Source organism: Athene cunicularia (genome assembly GCF_003259725.1).
Source record: "Athene cunicularia isolate RWA chromosome Z unlocalized genomic scaffold, athCun1 chrZ_part1, whole genome shotgun sequence".
Classification (NCBI taxonomy): domain Eukaryota; kingdom Metazoa; phylum Chordata; class Aves; order Strigiformes; family Strigidae; genus Athene; species Athene cunicularia.
In genome coordinates this window covers 24,584,913-24,591,518 of record NW_020799142.1, presented here as the reverse complement: position 1 = coordinate 24,591,518, position 6,606 = coordinate 24,584,913, and the positions used below count along the sequence as shown (strand labels likewise).

Genomic DNA, 6,606 nt, shown 5'->3' with positions numbered 1-6,606 from the left:
TAATTTGATACAAATGAAAGGGTGACTTCATCAAGTATAATGCATATGATTTAATTTAAATATTATGTCAGATACCTCCACCTGCTTTCTAACTTACCCATTGTTGACATAATACAGATAAAGTTAAGATCTGTTTTTTATATAGCTTAGGAAATCTTGAGTTTCTACAAAGTGCTTGAGGGTGAATAAAAGGGTGAAGAGATATGTGGTAGCAGATGCCTTTTTGGCCACTTTTTTTTTTTTTTTTTTTTTTTTTTTTTTTTTTTTTTTTTTTTGCGTGGCTCCTAAGGGCATGTAGGGATACTTGGACCAAACAGAATAAATATGAAATACCTGGTAAAATTTCATAGATGAATGAATAAAATAAATTGCTTCAAATCACTATTGACAGGTTGTAGGTGTTTTATATTTGTGGGGTGTGTGTGTGTGTGTGTGTGTGTGTATATATATATATACACACACATATGTGTGTGTGTGTATATATATATACATATATATATATGTGTGTATATATATATATATATATGATTTTTTTCCTTTAAATATGACATTTTGCAATTAGATTTCACCCATTTACCTGAAAGCTTTTATGTGGCTACTTTAAAGTGCATGATCACATTAGAGGGAACATTGTTCAAAGATTACTGTGGTAGTAGGTCATTGGATGGCAGTTGTGTATCAGAGTATAATATAATTGTGTTCAGAAAGGTGGAGATTTAAATAATTCACTATGGAGTAAGTGAAAGTTCTAATACGGTAATTAGCTTCTCATGTGGAAACTGATGGTAGAAGTGTTCAAAGAAATCAGTATTTATTAACCAAGATCTATTACTTCCTATTATAGATAACCCCCTTGCTGAATATGTGGTGATAGTAACTGGAACTGTTTATCCCACCTTACTTGATAAAACTTGGGGCAGTTTGATTTTACTTAACTTGTATGCTTAAAAATAGTTTTACATCTTCCAGTTATGTTTCTGGTTCTGATAATGATAAAATATCATATATTTTACCTGAGCCAACATTAACGTCTACATGATTGTCCTATGAAAAAGGTAACTAAATAAACCAGTCAGTTTCCCAAATGAACTCAGAATGGGATGAATTGAATTGTGAGGGAATTCATTGTACAACTCAGATGACTGTACTTGTTACTTGATAAAAAATTTACACATTCAATGTTATTTTTAAATAGGTGGTAGTGATTTGTCATGTAATTGTCTACAGCTGTAGTCTTTCCAATTTGAGAAGAAAATTTGGATTTTTTGAATAAAGATTATTTTCTTGGAAGACAAAATGTTAGTTAGGGTACATGTAGAAGTGTCCGTGGAAGAAAATCATGCATGTTTGAAAAGGCTGTGTAATATGAGATAAAAACACTGCTCTCTTTCCCATTGAAGTGGCAAAAGAAAGATGCATTTGATTCTTGAGATTCATGCAGGGCATATTAGCAATATGTTTTATAAATTAAACCTACTATGGAGCTTGGGAGGAAAAACACATCAGAGTTAGAACTGCCAAAGTACCTTACGTGTGATAAATCAAACTGTCATGTACGATGTTGCTCTTATGTAGAGATGTTCATATTGAAATGAAACAACTGCAGTACCATTTGATATTTCTGTTAAAGGAAATGCCTCAGTTATGTACCTATGTGATATGTTAACAAAAAATTGATGACTGTAATTCTGGTAACTCAAATGTCATATTGTTAACCATGTGGAATGTTTCATGTTTTGCTCTGGTGGTATCTGCTGCAGAGAGCCCACTGGAAATACGAGCCCTCCAACTGTAATTACATTAATGTTCAAATAAAAAATAGTTAAATGGCATATGTGTAATAACAATTTGAACACTTGAAAATAAATGAAGACTTCAGTTCATGCAGTGTTCTTTTTAATAGAAATTCAGCAGCACTAAAACTTCTTAAATTGTTATGGAAACTGCTGTTTGTTTCTTGCAACTACTGTAATTTGGAAATTTGAAAACAATCAGCCTATATTTGGTCTGTGTTTGCGAGTGGTGGCTTGACTAGCCCAGAAGGATAGAAGTTTTCCACCATGGTAGAAAAACGAGTGTCATGTAAATGTGGAGGCAGCAGATAAAAATACACTTTCAAACATGAAACAGAAGGAAAGCACCTGGTAAGTCACTACTGTTTAAGAAAATGGCTGATCATGCTTTCCAGTGGAGTTTTTCTTATCTGACGGTGAGTGTAATGATGGATTAACCATATATTATCATTGGTCAGTTAGGTCAGTATAGGCTTCTTTATCAAGGATATTTATTTTTCATGTGGTTGCTGTGACTGGTTTTTATGGAGTGGATTAACACTGTGGCCTTCAACCTAACATTTTTTTCTTCAAGTAATTTTGATTAGCAATTTATAGGCTCAGAAACAGATGTCTGACTCAAAGGGAAGAAATGGAGGAGGGTCATCATGTCACACTGTTTCTCATTCACTGCCATCCACTTAGAGATAGGATTCATCTTGGGCTGTATCCCTTCTGTGTGTGGAACAGCAATCTGATAGGCAATGTTTTTCCTGTTGAGTATCAAGTCTGTATGTTCCCTGCTGTCAATATTGTTATGTAAATATGTGAAGACCTCTGAAGATCTGAAATAAATGGTCCTGGGCTTAGTGATGGTTTATCAGGGAAGCTTTAAATCATGCTGTCTTGTGAGCACAGGGAGATGCCATTAGTCATAGAGGTAGTTAAAGGCTGAGAACTAGGTGACAGCTGTTCTGTGCTTCACTGCACAAAAATGTATAATTTTTTGTAAGATCTGCTTAATTTGGTTTTCATTGTACTTCCTTTTTGCTTTCATGAATCCATATACTTGTCATTGATGGGATGGTGAAAGATGATATGGTTAAGTAAGAAAAACATTTTATGCCTCCTTGACCAGCATGTCTAATGGACTACAGTTGGTTATCAGTTCACTTGGGTAGAATTCAATGAGAGAAAAACTGCTAAAGTAAAGAAAGGGTAAGTTGGGTTTTTTTACATAACTATTACTTGTGTGGTTACCTACAGAAGAACTGTTTCATACAGAATTATACATATATCCACAGCCTTTCCCTCAGTCAGTAAGCAGCTTTCCCTGTTGCAGAATAGTTTCTCCTTTTGAGGGAAAAAACTAAACCCAAAACTGTTAAAAAAACTTTAAGCTTGATCTTGAAACTGCTTCTGTTCAAACATGAATTCATCACATGTACCATTTTTTGTGCCGTATTTTTGGAAAAGTTACAGCAATGACTTACTGAAGAAATCTGCCTACTAGATAAATGCTATGTTTAGCCCCACAAAATTTTTAAAGCCAACTGAATCTGTACCAATATATAGGCTTAAAGTGGTTTTATTTCTGCTTTTGATACTTTGATGCATTCATCTTAGTTGAATAGGTAAATTTCTGTGAGGCTTTGAGAACTTTAGAGCTTTATACAAATGGAATTCACATCCTTGGCTGAAGGAAGAGACCTGTTAACTTCTTGTGTGGATGCTCGTGGACAAAGAGGCTGCTGTGTGCTTTGGGCAGTGAGTTTGATCTGCTTTAGGTCAGTATTGCCTCAAAGCCTTGGTATTAGCAGTCTGCTGTATTAATGAAGTGCACAATTAGAGTTTCGATGTATTTATTGAGTCAAATTTGGATGGACACTTAGCTTAATATTAAACATTCTATTTTGTGTGGCGTTGTCTTCAAGAGGATTGAGATTAGCACATAGTAAGGAAATGGATAATTCTGCAGTTAATACATCATTTAGATAATCAGTTCTATTTTGCATCTGGTTACATAGCTGCTGGAGTCATTGCTAATATACTTTCATAGGCATCATTGATCAATACTGCATTTAGGATGAGAGTCCTGGTGCAAGGTAAGGTAATACTGGTCTGTTGCTAAGATCTCTTTTTTTGTTACGGATCTTTTAAGTGCAACATGTATGGAAGGTGTAAAGAAGTGGGATAAAATAACTCGTATCACTGTTTTTGACATTAGGAGAATACAAGAATCTTCCTGTAAAACAGTTTGAGAACTTGCTGGTAAATCTGAACAGTGTATGTAATATTTCAGGGATGTGAGATTTTTTTTTTTTTTTCCTGGGTAAACCTCCAAAATTACTTCGTAATAACTGTTATATTTTCTCTAACAAATATTCAGACAAATCTCTATGTAAGTGGCTACTAAATGCAAGTTTTGTGCTGGCAACAATACTTAAGTAATAATTCAGTATAGGTTAGCGCAGCATATGTGTATACTGTTAAGTCTGTAAATGATACTGATGGCTGCCCCCAGTCTGGCTGAGCAAGCAGTTCTTTGGTTCAGGCATCACCAACAAGCAAGCCTGGCAGATAACCACCCTGTGGGGCAAACTGAGAACAGTGCGAGGCCACATCTTCTCAGGCACCAAGGACCCTCGGGTACATCTTATCAGGAGATAACGGCATCTTGTGAAAAGTCAGCTCAGAGAGTATTGGGTTATGATGGCAAATAGTTGTGAATAAAGCTTGTTTGAGTGCTCTGTGCTGCTGGCTGCCAGCAGTGCTGAGGCACTTGCAGCACTTAGAAATTAAACATCTGTTGGAGAGCTTTCCTTGGCTTCTTGACACATGAACCTTCAGTCAATACTTTCACTTTGGTGGGACAGGGATTTGAGTCCTTGTTTTCAAAGAAATGAGAGTTGAAATGAAAACTTTGTCTTAAATAGCACCCTCTGATTGGGTTAATGATGGGACTGGGGATATTAGAGAACAGTTGTTTTCAGCCCTCAGGAAAAATGTTCCTGTGTCAATTCCATTCAATGACTTAATTAGTCAAGTTTTAGTTTTGCAGTTACATTTTTGTTTTGGTATGACTACTTTGAGCAATATGTTAAGACAATGTTCATAGTTCAAGATATTTAGAATAACATATGTGTTTACTGTTGCTAAGAATTTTGTTTCAGCCTGTAGGAGAGTTGCCAGAGCAATGAGATGAAAACCAGCACAGAGTCACATGGGCCACATAGTGTCTCTTGCCTCAGGACTTCAGTATTTCAGACAACATTGAGCGTTTACTGCTGTAAAATATACAAAAATTTGTGAAGATAGATTACTACATATGGCCTTGACTTGTCCTCTGTTGAGGTGGGCTCCACTCATATCTGTTGTTCTGGTACTGAAATGTATTTTTTGTGACATGAAGTGTGAATTCATCACTCTACTACATCCAGATTTTCCCAAATGATCAGCATCTTGTGCTCCTACCTTTTGTAGTTCTCCCTAAACTATCTTTCACCCCCATCAGCTTCTCAGTGCCAGTGTGCATACCTTCTGGATAGTGGTAGCAGCAGCAATGGTACCTATGAAACCTTGCTCTCTGCTTTATTGCCCATTATCACCAGTGCTCCTTGGCATCTGGAAAAAAAAATAGCCTTCCTCCACCGAAGTCTGCTCTGAAACAAGGCAAGGTACTGTTGCAAAATACAGCAACAGTCTCATTTGAGCTCTTGGTGGAAAAAATAAAATGTAAGAGCAGTATGAAAGTGTGTCTCTAGTCCACTAACTTGTTTCCAGACAAACATGTGCCTCCTGTCACTACAAAGTGACACAAGTCTTTCCGACATGAGGAAGGCTGATTTGCTAAACTCTGGGTTGTCTCTTTACTCCTGCACCAGATAAAACGCAGGTTCACCCTATGCTCTTCTATCGTCAAATGCTCTTTTTACAACTAACATTTTAGGAAAATTTCACACCAGCTTTGCATAACTCTGAACAGGGAGTACCATCTCACAGTTTAAGTCAGCACTTGAACATCTACAAAGCTTTCCAGTCTCATCTGCAAGGGCCTGATATTTATGTTATACTGAAAGACTTAAATGTGCTGTGTAAGCAATGGATCTATTCTTGCTTTTTAATACATCAGGAGGCAAATGCAGTGTGGGAGGGGTATGGGCCGTGATGTTCACTTGTTGGACATGTGTATATTTAGTTTTTTCCTGTTTTCTGGCAGTTAAAGTGAGCAGAGCTGCAGTCTGAGGTCAAAATAAGATCCACACAAATGTCTTCGCAGAATTTTCTGATGAAGATGTTCATTCTGCTATAGCTTTTTTTGATTTGTAGCTTATAGGCGTCTCAACAAAAAGCTCATAAGACAGGACAAGACATTGTTAATCTTTGCCCTGGCCAGGTTTCAGTCCCCTTTTTGGTTATTTTTGGGGTCTCTCAAGGTCTGGGTTCTTTTTCTTGTTGCGTTCTCTTTGTATATGAGTCACTTAAGACACTCCAACCCAGAAAGTCTCCTCCCTGCTCGGACCAGGAGCAGCAGTGCTCTGGTGAAGAGCCAGCCAGCAGCCATGCACTGCGAGGGGGCCTGTTGCTGACAGTGAGGGGTTATTGGGGTAAGGTTAGTATTCAGTGAGGGGTTATTGGGGTAAGGTTAGTATTCAGTGTGTTTCACTCCAGCTCATCAAATCTGGCAATTTTCAATCACCTGATATTTCTGGGAAAGTCTGTCCTCTTCACCGCATCAGTTTTTAGTCATCTGACATTTCTTTTATCCTATGGTAATTTCCATCTACAAAAGGAAATAATAGTATTTTCTTCCTCTCCTCCTCCCCCCCCCCCC

At 37.1% G+C, this 6,606-nt stretch overlaps 1 long non-coding RNA gene across 2 annotated transcripts in view; it reads left to right on the top strand.

Annotated features, from left to right (window-relative positions):
* The first annotated feature begins 520 nt into the window (after nucleotides 1-520).
* The window catches only part of LOC113489604, an 11,350-nt gene continuing 5,264 nt past the window's right edge, over nucleotides 521-6,606 (top strand). For both annotated transcript variants that reach the window (XR_003400064.1, XR_003400063.1), the window contains exons 1-2: nucleotides 521-2,990; nucleotides 4,953-5,154. This is a non-coding gene — a long non-coding RNA (uncharacterized LOC113489604). The remainder of the gene's footprint in view (nucleotides 2,991-4,952; nucleotides 5,155-6,606) is intronic.